This window comes from Grampus griseus (assembly GCF_964374135.1).
Source record: "Grampus griseus genome assembly, chromosome: 4".
In the NCBI taxonomy this organism is placed as follows: domain Eukaryota; kingdom Metazoa; phylum Chordata; class Mammalia; order Artiodactyla; family Delphinidae; genus Grampus; species Grampus griseus.
In genome coordinates, this window is record NC_138997.1 from 2727183 (window position 1) to 2740006 (window position 12824).

Consider the following 12824-nt stretch of genomic DNA (forward strand, 5'->3'; position numbering starts at 1 on the left):
TTTCAAATTCCAGCGCCTTAAAATTAGTGTAGGGGCCTCCCGGGGGGTCCAGTGGTCAAGAATCCGCCTTGCAGTGCAGGGGACGCGGGTGCCATCCGTGGTCGGGGAGCTAAGCTCCCACGTCCCGCCGCGCAGCCAAAAAAAGAAAAACAGTTACTGTAAAATGTTAATTTCTTATGAGTTGATGTTCTTCGGTTTCATGGTGTTTATCCGTTCTGTTTCCCTGAAGATCCAGAAGGGCTCAGCACATAACCTCTGGGCCCCTTGATAAATAACAGTCGAAGTAAACTCTTCCCTAACCCAGTCTCATTTCCGGGCTGCAAGCTGGTAACTTTGACTTTGCCTCCAAATATCAAAGGATACATAATAATTAAAATTTTTATTCTGATTTACTAGCTTAAAAGCAGGTTTTAGCTTATTATTCCAAAAATTGTCACTTTTACACCGTAACCTCATAACCATTCTTACCAAGATGAATATCCTGATTAACTAGGCAGCATAACTAAACACTACTACTTGGCTGTCAGACTTTGGGGGGTTCAAATTCAATCTCTAATAGATACTATCCTGTGACTTTGGACAAATTACGTAGCCTCTCTGCCTCAGTTTCCTCATCTAAATCTGGGTAACAATATGTATATTTTAAGGCTTTTATGAGGATTAAGTGAATTATCTAGGTGTTTTAGTATCGGACACACAGTAAGTACTCAATAAGTGTAAGCAATTACTAACCATAAATAGCCAATACTTTATTATAATAATTACTAATATCAGCATATTTTAAAATGAAGTTAAAACTGCAAAGGTGCTTTGAGGCTGCCTCTGCATTCTTAGAAAATAGAACGTGATTCTTCCTGTTATACAGGTTTCTGGGTGTAAGAGACTAATCCAAATGTTACTCTCACTGTGTCTAGAGTTTTCACAGTAAAGTAACAGCTTTATATAAACTGTCATATTCCTCGAACCAACCCGAATAACAGAATCATACCTTTGAAAACCTCTCCAGAACTGATCTCCAGTGAGAAGATAAATCCTTCTAGAAGACAACGTGTCAGTCTGCTTAGTTAAGACAGGGCTTCTGAGTTCTGAAATCTTGCCCATGTGTAGCTAGAACAGAGCCAAGACTATGCACTATCTCTGAAGGCTAAGGACACAATTTCATCCCAAGAGAGGGAAGAATATTATTCCGAAGAGCCTATTACTGTTTCTGTCTGTTCTTCGTTAAGTGTGGCAGGATAATATTAACAGGTTGCCCCCTGCAGCCACTATCCTCTTCTCTCGATGTTTTTGTGCATCACTCCACCCCAAATGAGCAGCTAGGCATTCTGTGCTTATTGCTTTAAGGGAAGATGTGACAGCAAAGAAAGCGTCCTTCCTGGCTTTGGTGTTGCAAAAGACTTGGCTTTACAGGAACAAAAAAGACTCCTGGCAGAGCAAGAGATTTGGATAAAACATGTTTTGTAAGAGCCTGGCTTTCTACTCGCAGAAAAAACTGAAACAAACCCATCTCCTGTGCTGGGGACCAAGGAGGCTGTGAGTGGTACAAGCAAGAGAGAAGGAGGGGGGCAGTGGGGGCTGGTCTCCACCTTCCCCGAGATAGGGAGTCTGAACCAAGCTCCCCAGTCCCATCCTTGGGACACTGCAGACCTCCATATTTGGGTTTGTGAGATCCGAGAGCAGGAGGAAGGTGTGCCCAGAGACCTGAGCACCGCCCAGGAAGGCAGTGGGCCCAGAGAGAGAATATGGACTCATGGGACGCCTGGTGTGAGTAGGTAGGTGGCAACTAGATGGACTCTCAAAGACCTTCTGTGCCCTAACGTGGAATGCGAGCAAAATGGTATCCCTGTATATCCAGGTGTGCCGTGGAAGAAGAAAGACACGTCCACACTTCAAGGGAGCTTGCAGAAGGGAACTCTGAGCCCAGCAGAGGCTGGGGAAACTGATGACTGCATTAAGATGCTGTGTTTCTCACTGGATGCCCATGTAGACAGATGGCATTGGAAACCAGAGGCTCCCAACCTAAACACTCGTCACCAAACTAGACATTCTCAAATTTAGATCCAGCTGCGGGGTTGGTGGGAGATACCAGGAATTGGCAGAGATTATGGTATCACCAACCGTTTGGAAGAGGCAATTCAAAACTGAATTAAGGTGAGTTATAGAAAAATAAACTTGTGTTTGTACCTTCACATGGGAATAGGCTGTGATAAGGACCCAGACCAGTTTGAAGTAACATCCAACCCCACTGTCAAAGGTAAGAAATCAGGAAGGACACCAGGGACTGGGGAGAAAGCTTCAGGACCTTAGATGTTAAGAGTCAGCCTCTGACAGCAAAGTCGGAACTCGGGGAAGAGGTCCACATGCAGCTCTCTAAGGAGACAACATGACTCTGCTCCTAGAAGGAGCGCTGGTGTGGATGAGGTGGCAAGGTGTTGGAGAAGGTCCTCAGTAAGGACCCCTGCTCTGAGCCGCTCAGAGAAACGGCTGCTTCCAGTGCAAGGTCAATCGTTAAACATTAGAGTGGAAAGGCAACGCGCAGCCTCTGCCTGCTAGATGTGTGACTCTCTAAGGATAATTGTAGGTCTTCCAGGTGGGAACATTGAACCAACGGAAGACAGCAGATGCCACCAGGGGACAGCAGAGTCTCTGCCATGAGCAGAAATCATCCCACAGACAGAAATGGTGCCATGCGCTCTGGGCCTGAGGACCCCCATGTGACAAGATCCATCCTCCAGGAGCTGGAGGGCATGCAACAAAAAAGGGTATTGATGACTGGTGCACAGTGACACCAGTAAGAGGGTTTGTGTCTACTCCTTTCCTGAGGAGTAATAAGATTCATTCTGTTTTCCATTGCAAAATGTGTATTTCTCTGATAGACCAAAACCAATGATACACTAATGTGAACCCAAAAAACCATTGTCGAAATCCTTAGTATTCCTTCTCTCTGAAGAAAAATGTTCACATTCATCTACAAGGACTTCCTCAAAGTGGATTTTATAATTATCACAAACAGAAATAATACCAACACCTACTGCTCATTGCTGTGTGCCAGCCTCTGTGCTGAGTGCTTTACCTAATTAATGTTATTTAATCCTCAACATAACTGTGTCATAGGTGATCTTAACATCCTATTTTACTTACCAGGCAAATAAGTGCTAGCGAGGTCACGAAAGTTGCCTGATGTGGCCTCCTAAGCCAATTCACTATGTACTAGAAAGATGGAACCTGACACTGTATCTTTAAACCTATAAGATTTAAACACTGTGTAAGAAACTCCAAGATATTTAAAGGGCCCCAAGCTCCTTGTGACATCAGCACTGGACTTGGTTTATCCTTCTATAACTTGGCTTTGACCTGGCATCTTAAACAGTTTAGGCTTCTATACCTTTTGTAAGTCATTATCTATAGAATGTGAACCGAGGCAAATAAAACACTTTTCCATAGAAAAAGAAAATAATAAAATTTCCTCCTAATCACTTCGCAGAGAGATTAGAGAGTTGGTGCCAGTCTTCTAGCGTCTCCATGAATTTCCCTAATTCGGGGCAGAGATTGAAGGCAAAAGAAACTAATAGACATGCAAGTAACAAATCCTGGTGACTGACTGAAGGGTTACCCTAAGTAGAAGCATCTATATAGAGAAGGTCTGTTAGGACCTTTTGATTGACAGAGACTTTTGTGATATGTTGAGGATTTAGGATTATCTCTAAAGAGGCAACGTAGGATTTTTAGCAGGGTTAACATTAAAAGATTTGCATTTTTAAAGATTACTCCGGTTCTAGCATGGAGAACAAAATCAAAGGAGCCACAACAGATGGAAGGAGGGCTGTGCACCACTTAGTAGTGGTGAGAGGTGACTCTAGCTTGTGCAACGATGCTGATAGTAAAGCTGGATAAAAATTGATAGATGAGAAAGCCAAATGGGGAGGGAGGTGTGAAATCAACAGTTCCAAGCAATGGATTGGATATGGGATGTGACAGAGAATGGATGAGGGACAGACTACACCTCGATATGGGAAGGCTATTTGCGATTTATGGTGGGAAACTGGAAGAAGATAATATTTGAGTGGAATATCCTAAGTCTGGTCTTGGATACGTTGAGTTTGAGGTACCCTTGAGACATTCGAGTGGGGATGTTGAATAGTTAATTGGATATATCATGGGGGAGGTCTAAGATCAAGATGGAAATTTAGGGGTCATTAGTATACGGGTGACAATTTCATGGGGACAGGTGTGATTTCGGGGGGAACAGAGCAGAGGGTGAGTAGAGAAGAGGTCCCAGGGCAGAGCCTTGAGGAACCACAGCATTTAAAGGCCCAGGAGAGAAGGATATGTCTGAAATGAAGGCAGAGAAGAAAAGTCGGAAACACAGCAAGGAAAGAATGTGGTGTCTGGGAGCTCCCTGGCAGTCCAGTGGTTAGCACTCCGCACTGTCACTGTCAAGAGCCTGGGTTCAGTCCCTGGTCGGGGAACTAAGATCCCACAAGCTGTGCAGCGCAGCCAAAAAAAACCAATGCGGTATCATGGAAAGAAAGAATGTTTCGAGGAGAAAGTGAAAAACAGGTTGACAGGTAAATGTGGGAGGTCAAGTAAAAAGAGGACTGAAAACATCCACTGAATATAGTGACCACGGAGGTCTCTGATGACCTCGCTCTGGCGTTAATAATCAATGGTATTACATCTCTAGTGGAATAATTCATGGTAGTAACATTTATTCCCAATAATCTTAACATTAGTTTTAATGTCCTTAAACTTACTGAAAATGATAAGTACAGTATAGAATTCCTGTAAACATTTAAACGTCTTTGGAAAAAGAGGGTTTTTTTCCCACAGCATGATCCAGTTCCTTTGGCAGAATGGTTTGTGGGAATTAAAAGAACTAACATTGCTGAATATCTGCTGTGTGCCTGATGCTTTCACATGCCTTGTAAGCATCGTCTGCATCCTAGCGTCCATGTCAACCATTGTAGATCAACACTGATGGCTGGTGGTGACAGTCTGAAGTTCAAAAAGGTGAGTTGTCACATGGAAGGTTTTGAGTCCTCTTTCCTATACCACATCCCACCAAAGTTGTTGTGTCCAAAACTGAACTCTCATCTGCAAGTCCCCACACTCAAATTACATTCTCCTCGTGTCGTACCTTCTCTATTTTTTAACAAGTATCATGGGCTAGAAATATTTAAGCTCTCACTCTGCAGAAGCAGAAAGCGTCTGGCAGGCAGCCGGTCCTCAGAAATGTTCATTGTCACAATCTGTCCGTTTCTCTTTATAACATTCTCAAAGCCACCTCCCTCCTGTTCAGGAGCTTTCACACTGAGATGGAATTGTCATTGATGGGTCTGCCATCTCTAGGTTCCCCCCTAGTTTATAAGAGGAGCATTAAATAACCTGATGGATGGCGTTCCTGATGATACCAAAACACAGACTCTACTACTCCCCAAGGCTTTTTCTTGTATTGACCCTCAAAAACAAGTACACAGGGGCTTCCCTCGTGGCACAGTGGTTGGGAGTCCGCCTGCCGATGCAGGGGACACGGGTTCGCACGGGTTTGTGCCCCGGTCCGGGAAGATCCCACATGCTGCGGAGCGGCTGGGCCTGTGAGCCATAGCTGCTGAGCCTGTGCGTCTGGAGCCTGTGCTCCGCAATGGGAGAGGCCCACGTACCGCCAAAAAAAAAAAAAAAGTATACAAAGGAACATATTGTTAAGTCATTTTTACAGGTGGCCAGAATAGTACTGTCTATTGAGGGGTATAGATTTCTAGAATTCAAATTCGAAGGATGGCTATGTTTAGCGAAACCAGGGCTTAGTGCTTATCATGTTCTTTTTGCAATTCCTGCTGATGGTTATGTGGTATCAGCTAGGCTTTTAACAGGCTCTGAATTGTGGCTCCATCATTGAGATGACAAGTGACAATGTGAAATGAAGGATTTCTGTGCTGTTGATAGGAGAGTCATTCGAGTGCCCTGGATAGCAGACCAGTGTGAAGCAGAGAAATGAGCTTGTATTTTTGCCCACAGAAAGGAATATCTCACCTTGCTAAGAAGAAAGGTTTCAGAGAGGGTTATGGCTTTCCTCAAATCGCAACAATGGATCTATTTAAGTCCTGGAACTCTGCTGGTTGCCCCAGAAATCTGTACTACAAAGCATCATCCAAAAAAAAAAAAAGTCAACCTTGACTGTAAAAGCGGTGAGGCTGGTGTTTGAATCCTTTTTCACAGAGGAGGAAACCAGGTAGAAGAAGCTAAAGAATATGTCCCAAGGCTATGTTGTCAGAGCTGGCAGGCCGTGAAACATGCTGGCTAGGTCAGCAAGAGCATTGATCTTTCTCTATCTCGATGTTTGGGAACATCTACCAATAAAACGGTTTTGTTTTTATCATTAGTGATGATAGTTTTATCATTGTTGCTTTTGAGAAAAAATTAGCCAGCCGGTTCAGCTGCTTCTTGAGTATTCCCTTAAAAGTGACCATTGGACCATGCTGTTGGAAGGAGGCTGTGTGTTCAGGTCATTAAAAAATAACAAATCTTGGACTTCCCTGGTGGCGCAGTGGTTAAGAATCCTCCTGCCAATGCAGGGAACACGGGTTTGAGCCCTGGTCCAGGAAGATTCCATATGCCATGGAGCGACTAAGCCCGTGTGCCACAACTACTGAGCCTGCGTTCTAGAGCCCACGAGCCACAACTACTGAGCCTGTGAGCTACAGTTACTGAGCCCACGTTCCACAACTACTGAAGCCCACGCACCTAGGGCCCGTGCTCCGCAACAAGAGAAGCCACCACAATGAGAAGCCCGCGCACTGCAACAGAGAGTAGCCCCTGCTTACCGCAACTAGAGAAAGCCCACACACATTAACGAAGATCCGATGCAGCCAAAAATAAATAAATAAAATTTAAATAAATAAGTAAATAAATCTTTTAAGCTTCAAATGGAGAATTTAGATCATAATTATTTAGTACACGGTTGAATTGGAATGGGATCTAGGAAAACAGAATTCCTCTGTACTCAGATTCTTGAGACATGCTGGATGAGGACTCTGTTCATTTCAGTTTACTTTTATATCTAGGAAAATACTCAGATATGATAAAGTGATAATACTTGCTGAAGTATTTCCATTAGTAGTATAACATCTACTGAGAAAAACTGTCTTTATTCAGCTGACATAACTGAGTACCTAATACCTGCCAGGCCTGACATATAGTTATAAGGAGAAATAGACTTGCTGTTTTTAAGGAGTTCACTGTTTTACAAAAGAGACAAATCATTATAATATATGTATAATATGTATAATTTGTGTATAATGCATTTACATAATAACATGTATAATACTCAAGATGTGGGAAAAGAATGGGAGATTCAGCTTTGGAGATCTCTAACAATTTTATAGGGGAGACACCACTTGATCTAAGTCTTCTTAAATTCCAGAAAATACTTCACCAGCAGACACCTGTTAATATTATACATATAGCATGGCCTAAAAACTGTTTAAGAAATTAAAAATTAAAAACCAGTGAAAGAAAAGCTGTTATTCCCAAAGTATGGGGGAGAACAAGATGGAATGTTAATAGTAGAGCATCTGATAAGAATGAGACCTAGATTCTCAGTTTATTGAGGAAAAAGGTAGTGTGCATCCTGATGGTGTAAATACATGAAAGTCAAATAGAAAAAGAACTCTCCATGTATTCACAGTTCATCCAGATTTGCTCCAAACTCAGAACTGTAAGCAAAACTCGACTATTAATTCTAGAGTACGTTCAGTGTTTTCATTCCTTATTCAAAATCTAAGAATGTTTGAGAGACGCTTAAATGACACATATTATCTACCCAAAACTTTCAATTGCTCAAAGACTAACTCATGAGACATTTTCATTTGTATATGGAAAACGTTTCCTTCTAGTCATGTTGTTTGCCTAAGTAGAATTTTTTTTATAATTAATTTTTATTTGAGTATAATTGATTTACAGTGTTGTGTTAGTTTCAGGTGTATAGCACAGTGAATCAGTTTTACGTATACAGAGATCACTCTTTTCTAGATTCTTTTCCCATAGAGGTCATTACAAAGGATTGAGTAGAGTTTCCTGTGCTCTACAGCAGGTCCTTATTAGTTCCCTATTTTATGTATACAGTGTGTCCGTAACAGTCCCAATCTCCCAGTTTATCCCTCCCCACCCTTATTCCATAACCATAAGCTTGTTTTCTGCATCTGTGGCTCTATTTCTATTTTGTAAATAAATTCATTTGTATCATTTGTTTTAGATTACACTTATAAGCGATACCATATGATATTTGTCTTTCTCTGTCTGATGTACTTCGCTCAGTATGACAGTCTCTAGGTGCATCCATGGTGCTGCACATGGCCTTATTTCGTTCTTTTTTATGGCCGAATCGTACTCCATCGTGTATATGTGCCACAGCCTCTTCATCCATTCCTCTGCCCACAGACACTTAGTAGATTTTTTAACTTACCGGACATCAGTGTTGGGGAAAGGTGGAACCGGACCCAGAGCCAAGCTGGGCGGAGTGGCAGCAGGCGGGGTCGGGCTCTGGGAGCCGCGGGCCTGGGGCCCGGAGATGGTGCTGGCCGCCAAGGCTCTTTCCGTTGGGCTGCACACGGGAGTGACGGTGCTCAAACAGCCGCTGCTCTAGCGAAGCTGCTCATCCTAGGGGGTCACGAACCGCTGCCCGCCCCCCACCACTGGGACTGGCGTGCCGGAGAGGAAGTCCTCTCCCCACCGAGCGTCTCCACCCAAGCCGAGGACACTGCGCGGTGGGTGGGAAGCTAGTGCTGTGCCGAGGCCTGAGCCCCTGGCTGGCGTCGACCGCCCTCTGCACCGTGACCCAGGCGCCGTGAAGAAGGTTCTCCCTCCGGAGGAGACGGAGCAGGTTTCCGTCAAGCCTGGCACGAAGACGTCTCTGACGACGGTGGTGAAGGAGACCTCCTACCTGATGATGATGATGATGCAAGGCATGTCCCACGTGCTGGCCCACCCGCTGCGTGTCATCTCAGTGCACTGCGTGGTCCAGTTCATGGGAGGAAGGCCAAGTACAGCGGAAAGTTGAGCTCCATTGGGAAGATTTTCACAGAAGAGGGGCTGCTGGGATTCTTTGTCGGCTTGATCCCTCACCTCCTGGAAGGTGTGGTTTCCTTGCGGGGCTGTAACCTGCTGGCCCACTTCCTCAGTGCCTACCTGGTGGGTGACACTCCAGGGGGGCTGGGGAACGACCAGAATCCAGGTTCCCAGTTCAGCCAGGCCCTAGCCATCCAGAGCCACCCCAGATATGTGATGGGGATGGCAGTGAGCGTACTGACCTACCCCTTCCTGCTGGTGGGCGGTCTCATGGCTGTGAACACCTGCAGGCTGGGCCGCCGCCTCACTCCTCAGTGTTCGAATCCGGATCCGCTGCTGGAAGGACCCGAGTGTGCAGGGCCAGTTCTTCCGAAGCTCCAGCCTCCTCTGCCGGGTGTCATCAGGATCATACCTTGCCCTGGAGTAACCTGAATCACCTAAAAAAGCACACTGTCTCGGCCAGGACACCGTGGGTGAGGCCGACCATCGTGGGACACGTGTAAGATGACCAGCCCAGCAAGACCTAGATGTGCTCCAGGCCAGCTGGGCTTCAGTTTCCGTAGGTGCCATGCAGGGGCTGGGTGGCATGAGACTGCGTCCAGTGAATTGGTCACTGTTAGGCCTGGGGAAGGTGGGGCAGAATCCCCTGGCTTTGCAGATTTCCCGAGTCTGCCTCCTGCAGGGGGCCAGAGAATGGCTCGTGGAGCCTGAGGTTGGATGAGCAAAGGCTCGTGAGGTCAGATCCCAGCCCCCATTCACAGCCCTCAGGTCAGCCCCCCTCTTATCCTGCAGCTCAGCTGGGAGCTTCGCTCTCCAGCTTTGTAAATAGGGTGTGATCCCTTTTCAGGAGCCACCGTCATGTCCAGGCCTTTGCTAGGAGGCTGTCTTCGTTTTTCTCAACACTGCTTTTCTGATAAGGAAGCACCTTCTAAATGGAAACCGTGTGACTGCTCAGAATGTGTCCCCCTTGTCAAATGCTCGTCGGTTTCGTGGTGACGCCTCACGTGCAGGATATGGTTACTTGTGCGGCTGTGAACACCCAGATGTTAGGTAGATCAGTGTCTCTAGTCCTATCCAGTTGGAAGTTCCTAATAAGATTTTACCCTTTTTCCCTCAAATAAATGCATTGGTGGTGATTTTGAAGAAAGTAAAATAAAATAAAATTGCCAGGTCTTTTAACACCATTTATGAGAAATGTAAATGGTAACAGGCCCAGATTGTGGGACTGCATGGGCTAAAAGAAATGCCTTTATAATTTATAGTAAGGCAAATATTATTGTTTAAAATTATTTGTATATTATAAAATTTATAGTATTTAATTTTTAAACAGCTGATTTTTTAAATTCTCTACATATCTTTTAGTGGAAGATAATCAATTACCATTAAACTGAAATTTTAAATAAGCACTAATATGTATTGCATGCTGATGTGTCACCAGTGTTCTATATACTTTATATCAATTTGCTTTTTAAGAAATAATTTACATGTTCAAAGAATATAATCAAAAAATGAAAAAGGTATAGAGTGAAAAGCTTTCTGGCCACTGAAGAAATACTTCAAAAATTTCCACCAGGAAATTCCAGCTTTAGGGGAAGTCAATGCTACCATTTTCTTAAGTGTTTTTCTTGAGCTTTTCTGTGATTATACAGACATATCTATATATCTATATATATATATTTCCATCCCCTGTTTTTACACACTGTTTACACCTTGCTTCTTCTGATTAGCAGTATATCCTGGTAACATCTCATTCGATGGCATAAACATTTCCTTGCTCTTTATTACAGCATGGTATGTGATTGCATGAGTCCATCAGAACAAACGCTTAGAGATGGATATTTAGGCTTTTTCCACTCTATTCTTACTATAACAGCACTGCAATAAATATCTGCTACAGTTATCAGTTTGCTCATTTACAAGTACATCTGTTCAATAAATTCCAGCTAGAGGAAGTGCTGGTAGAGGTATGTGTGTGCATTTGATAGATATTGATAGATACTGTAAACTGTTTTATGTGGTAGCTATATCGATATACACCCCCTTGAGCAGTATACCTGTCTCCACCAGACGGTCACCTCCAGAGGTGTTATTGATCTTTTTGATCTTTGCCAGTCAGACAGGAAGTGCCTTATTTTGCTTTAAATGGATTTTCTTATTAGTCCCTATAACAATAAGTACTATTATCATTACCATTTTCTATATGAGAAATTAAAGCTTACAGAAGTTGGGATACTTGCTCAAAGTTACTCAGATAAAAGGTGGAAGAATCAAGATTAAATTCACCCTTGTCTGTGTCTTAAACAAAACTCCTAACCATTAAGGAACACAGCCAAATTGTCTTGAAACTTAAATTATAATTATTTTTGATGATTCAGAACTTAATTCAAAAGGTGCAGCAGGATTTTGCAGTATCTTGGTGTCAGCATTATCACTATAATTATCACTGAACAATAGACGTGTGTCCTAGTTTAAAAAGCATCCTTGTAGATAGAAGGCAGGTAAACCGGCTTCAGTGGTCTTATATGCTATCACGAATTCTGAAAAATTTCACCGCACTCCCCAAAGCTTCAGCCCTCATAATCCACACCCAGTGGCTTGGTTTCACAGCTAGTTGAACACAGAAGGATGAACTTATATTAGCTGAAATAAAACTTCATTAAGCCTAGGATGCTGATGTCACAGTAACATGCTCAAAATCTAAAAGATAACACGAGGATTACATAGCACCTTTCTTCTCCATAGTTCAAAGTGCTTTGCAAATATTAAGTTCAGGTCTTCCTCACATGTTGACGGAGTAAAGTCTGCAAAACAAACAACCAAAACCATGTGACTATTCCCTGTCACCTCCTGACTTTATTGGAGAGATGGTATGTGGAGTGGAGAAACCAACTAGATGAGAATCATGCGCTCACATCATTCCAGGCTGCAATTTGGAGACCTCACATACGCCGGTACTGGTGCAGGTTTGACTTGTTTGCAGCTCTCAGTGGCGTGTTTGAGGTCTCTGCCTGCCTGGAGAGGTTTCACAAAGAGGAACCACTGTCACCACAAGCTCAGCTCAGAAGCCATGAAGTCTGCCCAAGAATCTCCTGGGAGGCGTTTCATGTCGACGGAGAAAACATGGAGCATTCACCAAACGGTGCGGAGCAAATGGGGGACCATCTGTAAAAGCAATAAAGTGGGACATGTAACGCACATCTTGTACCAAAATGAATTCCAGATGCATAAAAGATTTAAATGCAAAAGAAAAAAAGTTAGATGGGAGAGGGATTTTATAGTATGACACAATACTCAGAACCCATAAAAGAAAATATTAATGAAATAGACTTCCAATTTTTAAAACTTCTGCATAGAAAAATCATAAAGTCAAAGATGACAAGCTGGGAACATTTTATTCTGTAGACTGAAAAAAAAATGCACAATGTGAGAGTTGTGAGTTAAGTTTTATTTGGGGCAAAAGGAGGACTAGGGCCTGAGAGACAGCATTTCAGAGAGCTCTGAGAAAATGCTCCGCAGAGGCGGGGGGAGGGGGGAGGTCGGTATGTACGTGACTCTAGTGAAGGGGGGACGTGCAATCAAGCACACGTTTTGGCAGAAGTTTGCTGCTAGTCTCGAGGAGCAGATGTCACCATGAAGGATTTTAGTGCTTTTCTAGGTATGAGAAGATGCAAGAAACTGGGTTCATAAAATCTTCTCCTGAAAATATCTAACTATCTGAAGACCTGTTCTGCCAGTTTCTCCCAGAGCACAGAGGGCCTCAT

The 12824-nt window shown here is 43.6% G+C and overlaps 1 pseudogene across 1 annotated transcript; it reads left to right on the forward strand.

Moving 5' to 3' along the window:
• Nucleotides 1-2383: 2383 nt before the first annotated feature.
• Nucleotides 2384-10325, forward strand: LOC309821801 (mitochondrial carrier homolog 1-like; annotated as a pseudogene). The gene is made up of 2 exons: nucleotides 2384-2448; nucleotides 8630-10325. The product of its transcript is annotated as a mitochondrial carrier homolog 1-like (transcript).
• The last annotated feature ends 2499 nt before the right edge of the window (nucleotides 10326-12824 follow it).